General features: G+C 41.7%; 1 long non-coding RNA gene across 1 annotated transcript; it reads left to right on the top strand.

The window, feature by feature from the left end:
* Window positions 1–3178: 3178 nt before the first annotated feature.
* Window positions 3179–6253, top strand: LOC309337456. The gene is made up of 3 exons (XR_014154320.1): window positions 3179–4001; window positions 5326–5452; window positions 6056–6253. It is a non-coding gene; the product is annotated as an uncharacterized lncRNA (long non-coding RNA).
* The last annotated feature ends 4396 nt before the right edge of the window (window positions 6254–10649 follow it).

The following is a 10649-nucleotide window of genomic DNA, read 5'->3' as shown; positions in this document are numbered from 1 at the left end:
CTCAGGCGCACACACACGTCAAACTTTGGCACTGCACCTGTGATTTCTTGTAAACATGTTTTTGTTCATCTCTGCACCTGCCACTCAAGTTGCGCAAGGACTCCAGGTTGTTACAGTGGTCAATTTCCTTCTCCTTATAATTGTCAAAATCATAGCTATTCATTCTTGCCAGGATCAGGATATATTTCTAGACATCACAATCAAGGGCAGCATGACGTTATTCCTAGCTCTGTGCCTGGAGAGAAAAGTGGATGCACAGAATAGCTGATATGTCAGACACAGTCTGAATGAACAGCTGAGGGATACCTGAACGCTACCCACACTGGGAAAGTCACTGCAGTTTTGCTCTTGCAAGAGTTTTTGGCTTCCGATTATCTGGAGAGGAGCAACTACAAGAGAAGTGTAGGACATACAGGCAAAATGATTTCCCTCCTGCTTCTCCTGCTCATGCCGCATGGAGACTGCAAAAATCTTAGAAAAATATGTCGCAAGAATCTGATCTGGGAAGAAAGTCAAACACTCAATTACTACCGGCCTGGAGACTTCATAATTGCTGGGATCATATCTCCACGTTCATTCACTGAAGAAGACCCATACATTTTTTCCCAGACTCCCTCAAAGAGGCTTGCATGGTAAGTAATTAGATGCCCCTGGATGTCATGCTTCTCCGACACCACTCCAATAGTTTATGTTTAATTAATCATAATATAGCAATATTCCACTTTGAAGGCTGTGTGCTTCTCCGTTTTCTTTCTTTTTTTGCTATGGAATTTGCAATCTCCTAGTTTTTATTTTTAAATGGCCAATACATTTTCACCTTGTAATAAAGGGATCCTCAGATGAAGAGCGGTATATAACTTTATTAAATAAGAAATAAAATAAAATATGTCTTGTCTCAGCCCAAACTACAAACATACATATCATTCTTTGGGGATGAGATACTTTGAGATTGATATTGATTAGAAATAACATTTGTTTTCTTTACATGGTGAATAGGTTTCTGACATTTTTAATTTGATGTTTCATTGCAGTTTTACACCTAGGTTCTACTGGCACATCTTGTCCTTCTTGTTCTCCGTTCAGGAGATCAACCTGGATTCCAGGTTCTTACCCAACATCTCCTTGGGCTACAACCTCTTTGAGAACTTTTTGGATGCAAGAATGACTTCTGATGGCATGATAGACTTGCTTGCAGGTGGTGAAAGCCATATTCCAAACTATAGCTGTGGAAGATGGAATAACCTTCTGGCTGTTCTTGAACGGGCCAGTTCTGCCATCTCAAAAGTGATTTCAGTCATGTCAGGTATCTACAAAATTGCACAGGTATGAAGGGAAGGGACAAGAAGGGTCTATGAAAAAGTGAGAAAACCCTTAGCTATAGTAGAAGACTGGATCCAGGGATGTTTCTTCCAGCATCCACCAATCTTGCACTCTCCAAATTTTTCAGACTAAAACTCCAATCAACTCCAGCCATAACAGATAATAAGTACAGTGGTACCTCGGGTTACATATGCTTCAGGTTACATACACTTCAGGTTACAGACTCCGCTAACCCAGAAATAGTACCTCGGGTTAAAAACTTTGCTTCAGGATGGGAACAGAAATTGTGCTCCAGAGGCGCGGCAGCAGCAGGAGACCCCATTAGCTAAAGTGGTGCTTCAAGTTAAGAACAGACCTCTGGAACGAATTAAGTACTTAACCCGAGGTACCACAGTAATAACAGACAATAAATACAGTATCTATTCCTTTTCCTGAAAGTGAAACAAATCACTAATCTCTTCCTTTCCTCACTAGATCAGTTATGGCTTTATGACTCAGACACTGGACGAGAAAACTGAAGTCCCCTTTGTCTACCAAATGGTCCCCAAGGGGGAAACTCAGTATTGGGGGATTGTCAAGTTGCTCCTGAATTTTGGATGGACATGGGTTGGCCTCTTGGTTTCAGACAATGATAATGGAGAAAGGTTCTTGAGTGCCTTGACACATCTGATGACGAACAATGGAATTTGCATCGCCTTATTAAAAAGAATACCAGAACATAACTTAAATCCATATCTCATTCCAAGTGAACCATTTATCATATGGGACAAAGTCAAAATATTTGTTTACTATAGAAGCAGCCAAGCGGCATGGATTGATCTCATGATAATACAAAAATTTCTTGAGAAACAAATTGGGGGGAAAGTTTGGATCTCAACAGGTCTTCAAGACATTAATATTAATTTGAATAGTGATTCTGATCTTCTCCAGTGCATTCATGGATCTTTGTCCTTCATAATGAAGCCCCAACTAAGGAAAAGATACCAACCCTATGATCCATCTTCCAAACTCCTTATACAGTTTTGGGATAAAGTATTTCATTGTTTATATAGAAAGGACACATTGGCTGGAAAAAGTCGGACAAGATGCACAGAGAATGAGAAACTGGAGATGGTGCCTGAAGAGGAGCTGGAGAGAGTCCTGTCTCAAGACAGCTATATCACTTACTTCAGTGTCCAAGCTGTGGCTCAGGCTTTGAATGCTGCCTATTCATCCAGATCAAAGTTCATGCTGATGGCGAGTGGTGGAGACAGGCTGGAACGTCAAAGGCTACAGCCATGGCAGGTATTTCCTTTTCCTTGTTGCAAATTGCAACTCATTTTCCCACCACTGGAATCAAATTTAGGGCTGAGGATTCCCCCACCCCCCTATTTGCTCATTTTGGTGGAGAATCTCATTAGTGAGTCTTGTGGCAGAAGCAGACCTTTCTGCCTATTGTGGTTATGTCAGAACAGTCCCCCACCATCTAGTTCTTCCTCTCTGGTGCCCTGAGAGAGATGCAGCCATCATAGCAGAAGTTGGTTCCTCCTCATCTTCCACTGTGTCTCTGCTGGGACTTGAAACTGCCCATCAACTGTAAAACAGAAGGAATTTTTAATTCTATATTAATATCTAAACTTTTACATGATAAAATTGGCCTTTGTCAAAAGAGTGCAGGGCGGTTTAACAACTTGGATAGTATGAAACACATTGTGCAAGTTCTACTGAAAGCGGCTACTCTTTGAAGGGAAAGGAGAGGCTTCAATTTGCAGGCTTCCACATTATCTAGAATACTGAGCAACCAAAGTTTCAACCTCATGGGAGTATGTATGTGCAAATTCCCCCAACTTTCAGATAATTTTACCAGGCAGGAGGACTACTCTGAACGGCCACACATCCCACTCCTATGCTCTTGGCTGTGAGCAGACCTGAGTGGCCCCTATTGACAAATAACCTTCCCTGGTGATACAGTGAGCAGCTGAGGAAATGGTGTTCTGTTCATAAGGTAAGGGTCTAACTGCACTAGGAGTGCCAATATGGCCCCTATGCCTGGGCCTGTAGGTGTCATGCAGCGTGCATGGCTCTGGCACCAAAATTTGTGGATGCCCAACTCCTTCATGGGGAATTTTGTCGGTGCTTGGGCTCCCAGGGCCCCATGCAGTTGGCATCTAAGCTGTGCACTGATTTCTAGGACCACCTATGTTGAAAAAGTTTGGTATTTGTGCTATTTTTATTTTTTAAGAAGTATTTTTATTGTCTTTTGTATTTATCTTAATCTCTGGAAACCTTGTTATTTTATACAATGAGTTGCCTACAAATGTTCTAATAAGGAAATGGAATAGCTGAAAAGGTTCATGACTCCGGATGAAATGTGCACAGGCCCCAATTCCTAGGAGATTAGAGATCAAAGTGTAGAGGGCTTATATTCAACATTACTGTTTCATAAATGCTGGTGTTTTTTCCTGCCATTCCAGCTCCACCCATTCTTAAGAGGTCTCCAGTTTTTGAATACTTCCATGGGCAGCCTCAGATTGGATGAGAATGGGCACATACCAGCCTACTATGACATTGAGAACTGGGTGATGTTTCCCAATAAGTCTCGTGTAAGAGTGCCAGTTGGGAGTATAGGGAGAGACGGATCTACTGACATGAAGTTCACAATCAACTCACAAGCCATTGTGTGGCCCGAGTGGTCTGAGAAGGTATGGCATACTTTATCCCACATGACATCTGTAAAGCTCTAATCACTAACTGAATAATTCCAAGGGCACTTTGACTACAGCCCCTTGCACACCTGTTGGGGAGTAAGGGCTCATTGACACTTCCATTTGTGCCACAATGCGACTTACAGGTCCTGATCTGTGTCAGAGCAGGGTTTTGTTTAAGGAAGGAAGGAAGGAAAAAAGGAAGGAAGGAAGGAAGGAGGGGGCTGCTTTGACATGGAGCTTTAATGCATGGACCTGTGACTAGAAAGATGGCCCAAAAGGATGTGTGGATAAGCCCTAATCAGTGGAGTGCAGGATTTCCAAAGTCAGCCCAGGGGGTGAATGAGATTCATGTTCAGATTTCAGGAAGCAAGGAGTGGAAAGGAGAGCTCTTGCTACCTGGAATCTTGATGGCATCTCCTGGCCTGTGTTAACAACATGGTGCCAGCATACTTCCGTGCAGGGAGGGGTTGATTGGAAGCTGAATGCCGTACTCTTGACACCAAGGATTCCACCTTAAGCAATTAGCATTATTAGCAGCAGCAATGGCATTAATAGAGGGATGGGAGACAGAAGGTCTAAGTGGAAGAAGCTGTCGCAAGAGACTCATCTCTCCATTCTTTGCCAGGAGACTCAAAACACTTTGGAAAAAGAATAATAATGTAACCATAATTCAGGGGGCACTTTTTGAAATTGGAGTCTTCAGGTGGTGGTATGTTTAACTGCTGCTCCCATTGTTGTGTCCCAGCTGCTGCCAACCTAGCAATTCAAAAGCATACCAGTGTGAGAAGATAAATCAGTACTGCTACAGCAGGAAGGTAAACAGAGTTTCTGTGCACTCTGGCACTCATCACAGTGTCCTATTGCACCGGAAGCCATTTAGTCATGCTGGCCACGTGACCAGGAAAGCTGTCTCAGGACGGACGCCGGCTCCCTGGTCTCAAAGGGGGGATGAGCGCCGCATGACACAGTCACCTTTCACTGGATTTAACTATCTAGGGGTCCTTTGCTTTCACTGGATTTAACCATCTAGCGGTCCTTCATAAGTATGTTTTATTGCTGCTCTTTTGTCAATGTAGGGTTTTTAATTTGCTTTTTGATATATACTTTTGCACAGAATAGTCCGATATAAATGTCTGAACAAAAAAGGAAACACACCAAAGAGTTTTCCCTGCCATGCATCAAAATGCTTCCCTGGAAAAGTGCCTGGGGTCAGTGGGAATAGGGACTCTTCTTAGGTCCTTTCCAAACTCCATAAATGAATGACAGAGACACAAATAGTCCTGACACTTTCTGTTTGATGCATGTTCTCTATGTTTAGACTGTACCTAGCTCCAGGTGTACCAAAAGCTGTCAACCTGGATACGCCAAAGTGGTTCAAGAAGGAAAGCCCGTTTGCTGCTATGCTTGTGCCCCATGTGCAGAAGGGACCATCTCTGCTCAGGAAGGTGGGTGAATATAAGCGGGAACCCTTTTGAGAATAGGAATTGTGGAAACATTCACTTAGGGACACTTTCCGTAAAGAGTCAAAGACATTTTTGAATGTGTCTCCTTTTTTGGCTTCTCTATTTTTATTCACCTACGTTAATTCTAGGAAGTGGGTTGAAACAAAGAATGAAAAGGAAGCAGTTGGTGGACAACAAATTAACAATCATGGAGAGGACACTGAAGGCAACCTCGGTCGTCAAATATTTTGTTTATGTAAAGTAAAACCATTTCACATAGAACAGGACAGTATAAATTCAGCAAAAGCTATACAAGAAGCACCTCTGTGGGAGGTCACTGCGTCTCAGCTTTAACTGTATCACAAGGTTGTTTTGGTGATAAAACTGAGAAATTTTTGAAAACCACCTCTATCATCATGGAGGAAGGCAACAGTATAAGCATAAATATTACCTAAGCAAATAAATAAACCAATTTTGTCTACTCCTTTTTTGGACATTCTTTTTTCCTGGCCCTTCCTTATACTGACATCTTTCCCCCTAAAATGTCATAGAACATAGATGGTTATGGATTTAAATGATGCTAAAGCACTCAATTTTCCTCCTTAGATGCAAAACATTGCACCAAATGCCCCGAAGATCAGCATCCAAACAAGGGTCAAGTTCAATGCGTTCCCAAAAGTATCGCCTTCCTGACCTATGAAGAAACTTTGGGGAGCGTTCTAGCTTCCATTACTATCTTCCTGCTATTAATGACAAGCATTGTTTTAGGAATCTTCCTTAAGTACAAAGAAACTTCCATAGTCAAAGCCAATAACCACAACCTCTCCTTCATCCTCCTTGTATCCCTCCTGGTCTCTTTTTCGTCCTCCTTCCTATTCATTGGCCGGCCAAGGAAAGAGACTTGCCTTCTCCGACAAATGGTCTTCAGCGTCATCTTCTCAGCTGCTGTCTCTTCTTTGTTGGCTAAAACCGTCACTGTGGTGCTGGCCTTCATGGCCACAAAGCCAGGGAACAGGGTGAGGAGATGGCTGGGGAAAAGTCTGGCCAACGCTGTTGTCATTTCCTGTTCCAGTGTCCAAGTTCTCATCTGCACCACCTGGCTGAGTACCTCTCCCCCATTCCCAGAGTCTGACATGCACTCTCAGCCTGCAGAGATTATCCTGCAATGCAATGAAGGGTCTGTGGTCATGTTTTATGGTGCCCTTGGCTACATGGGCTTCCTGGCTGCTATCTGCTTCATGGTGGCTTTCCTAGCCAGGAAGCTGCCTGGGGCCTTCAATGAAGCCAAGCTGATCACCTTCAGCATGCTGGTCTTCTGCAGTGTTTGGGTGTCCTTTGTGCCCACCTACCTGAGTACCAAGGGGAAATACATGGTAGCCGTGCAGGTCTTCTCTATGTTGGCCTCCAGTGCTGGGCTTCTGGGCTGCATCTTCATCCCAAAGTGCTACATCATTATACTGAGACCTGATCTGAACACAAAGGAGCACTTGACAACAAAAACCTAAAGATGGCAGCAGATTCTCCAGGCTATATAAGGGATGGGTTTTACTTAAAACAGAATATTAATCAGATACAGTTGGTGTGAACTTAATTCAGGTGATACAGGACCTTGGGACATGTTCTGGACTTCAGGTTCTCTGTTATTATTCTACAGTAGGTACTTACATACTTTTACATAGCCTTAGCCAGGAAAAGGTTCAATATATATACATATATATATATATATATATATATATAGTTGTAACCAATCCTAGTATTTTATGGTGAAGGGCAGGTAGGGGTTGGGAATAAGAATGTGAGGATATCAGGGCTTCCTTTTATCCATTTTTCCCAACCTGTGGTGATGATTTCTAGTTTTTCTCCAAACAGTTCAAAATATCTAACAAGAATTCAGAATTCTGGTTGCAATAAAGGAGATTCCGAAGACACGTATGGAAAAGCTTTCTGCCAGTAAGAGCTGTTTGACAGTGGAGGTGGTGAACTCTCCTTCCTTGGAGGTTTTCAAGGAGAGTTTGGATGGCCAAATATCAAGGATGCTTTAGCTGAGATTCCTGCATTGCTGGTGGTTGGACTAGATGACCCTCAGGGTCCCTTCCAGCTCTACAATTCCATGTGAACTTCTAGATTCCCCATCCTCCTGGACCTAACTCAAAGACCACAAGCGCTTTAGCCTCTCTTCACAGTGAACATACTCCAGCCACAAACATGCTTCGGACTCTTTACAATTCTTTATTGACCTCATAAAATCTTTGAGAAGTGACCAGAATGACAAAGAATTCTGCTATGTTTCTGCTGCAGCAGTGTGTGTGTGTATGTGTGTGTGTGTGTGTGTGTGTGTGTGTGTGTGTAGAGTGCCAGAGCTGTTATATATAAAAATAATTCCAAGTTAAACAAAAACTTAATAACACATCACAATAAAGAAAGAAGAGAATAGGATTTTTTTTATAAAAAAACAGAAAAACAGAAAAATAGAAACAATTAAAAAACACAACGAACCTTCCCATGACTTATCTTTCATTTACTTGTTTCCTTGACCTCCTCGCACCTCCCTTTTTTGTATTCTAGTTCGGTTAGCTATTTCCATCTTTCCCAATTTTTATCCTATAATTTATCTTAATATAATGTAACTTTACCTTTCCTCCTTTCATCCATTAACAATCTATTTTTACTTAATCATTTATAATATTTCTGCTAAAGCCACATAACTTCATTCCAGCCTCCTTCTAACATTCCTTAATTTTACAATGTTTCTGTAAATAAACTTTAAATTTCTTCCAATCTTCTTCCACCGACTCTTCTCCCTGGTCTCGGATTCTGCCAGTCATTTCCGCCAGTTCCATTGTTAGCTATATATTTTAAAGCTTGTTTACTTGCTAAAAGTTAATGATGATCCGTTGCTGTTGCTTGAGCTGCCTGAAGATGCTTCCCTGGTGGCTTTTGAGGGCTAAGATTCTTGGATGGAGCTTTATTGCAAGATAGAAGAGGGAGGCTTGAAGTACTTCTGACATGGTGTGATATTTTTCTGTTTCTTTCCCTATAAACATTCATTGGTGGGATACAAAGGGTGGGTTCCACCAAATGCTCTTTTCAGAGTCCAAGCATTTATCAGGTTTTTCTTCCATGTGGATTTTCTGATGAAAAGTGACATGAGCTAAACCTGAAGTGACTTTCACATTCAAAACATGAATACATTATTAAAGGAGTGCAACTATCATCAATAAGTTTTTGCAAGTTACATCTCATTGGTTTATGTCACTTTATTTTCTTTAAATGCACCGTATTTTCTCATGTATAAGCTGCTCCCATGTAGTAGTAGTAATTATTATTATTATTATTATTATTATTTATTTATAACTCACCCATCTGGCTGGGTTTCCCAGCCACTCTGGGCACCTTACAACACTTAAAAAATGGTAAAACATCAAACATTAAAAAGTTCCGTAAACAGGATTACCATCAGATGTCTCCTAAAAGTCAGATAGTTGTTTATTTCCTTGACATCTGGTGGGAGGGAGTTCCACAGGGAGGGTGCCACTACTGAGAAGGCCCTCAGGGAAGCCTGCTGCTGGTGTTCTTACTGCTTCCCACATTGCTGCCTTCGTATTAACATCTGCTTCAACCCAACTCATTGTCTTATACATGGCAAAATATGGTAATGATTTGTAACATTCTGCAAACTGCTTTATTTCATCCAAATGTTATACAGTGGAACCTCGGGTTATGGCGGGGATCCATTTTGGAGGCCCCGCCACAACCCGACAATGACGTGACCCAAAGCGTCGCCTTTGTGCACGCACAGATGCAATTTAGCACTTCTGCACGTGTGCGAACGGCGCGAACCCAGAAGTAACTCATTTCGGTACTTCCGGATTTGCACCGGTCGCAAGCCAAGGGTGATGTAAGCTGGTAAGGCAATGTTACCCAAGGCTCCACTGTAATATCATTAAACTTCGTACATCAATTGACACATTTCAGTGACAATATTGAACCTGTGTCTCCTGTGTATCATTGAACATTTACATTTTAAAAAAATGTAGTATAAACACCAACAACTGGGAAGTAGTGTCCTGCGAGCGCTCTAGTTGGAGAACAGCCTTTACCAAAGGTGTCATGGGCTTTGAAGACACTCAAACTCAGGACGCGAGGGAGAAACATGCTGAGAGGAAGGCACGCTTGGCAAACCCTCACCGTGATCAACTCCCACCTGGGAACTGGCCTCCACAGTCACCTATGGGCTCATTGTTAAAACCGTGTTTATGGATGACAATCTTACTTGGCTATGAGTGATCGCCAAAGAAGAAGAAGATCATTGAACAAATTAGAACCTGGAGTGAAGGACCCAGTTAGCGGTGGTGCATATGCCAGGATTTGGCCTGTTACGTGCTAGCATGAATTGGACCCCCCAATGTAACCATGATGACATTATAATTTGTACAGGAAGACTAAACTATTGTAACAGTGATCTAGGCAGAGGAGTGTTGGGGTGAGGAATTGGATGACTGAAACATGTGTGGCCTTGTCTCATAGTAAAGACATCAGTCATATCAATAGGACTGTTTGTGAATTTTTCAGGAAATATGTGGAAAGTCACGCTCCACATTTGCATTCCGGAAAAGGGTGTTTGGAAACCAGCACAAACAACCTTTGGTTGTTGTTTTTATTTTGATTACGTATATTGAGGTTTTATATTCTGGTTTTATTCTGTGAACCGCCCTGAGACCTGAGACCATAGGATGGTATATAAATTAAATAAATAATAATAATACTAATAACTTTTGTGAAACAACTTGTTAACTTTCATTACGCGTGAGTGAATGCACCTCTGTTCTCCAGAATATGGTTTCTCTGTTTATTATTTTTCTATACTGCCTTTTATCCAAGGCACCCAAGGAAGTTTATAATCTTAAAATATGAACAACAATAGTACTGAAACTCAGAGGGTCTCAATTAACACCCTCCCACCAAATTTGGGATGATAACATGGGATCAAGGAGAGGTTACATGACACCAAAGAGGTCTGTGCCTTTACTGAATATATTTTAGCACTCCTAATCAATTTTCACAATGAAAATGAAAAATTATACTTAAAAAAATGGCCCAGCCATCAGTATAGACAATAAAGTAGCCTAACAAATCCAAGCATCAGACTGCTATAGAAATGAAATGAATTAGAAAATAAAACTGTGCAAAATGAGTCTGG

The sequence above is a fragment of the Podarcis erhardii genome (genome assembly GCF_964252035.2).
Source record: "Podarcis erhardii genome assembly, chromosome: 2".
NCBI classification, from domain to species: Eukaryota; Metazoa; Chordata; class Lepidosauria; order Squamata; family Lacertidae; genus Podarcis; species Podarcis erhardii.
The sequence above is the reverse complement of the archived record's forward strand: the minus strand, read 5'-3'. Positions and strand labels throughout refer to the sequence as shown.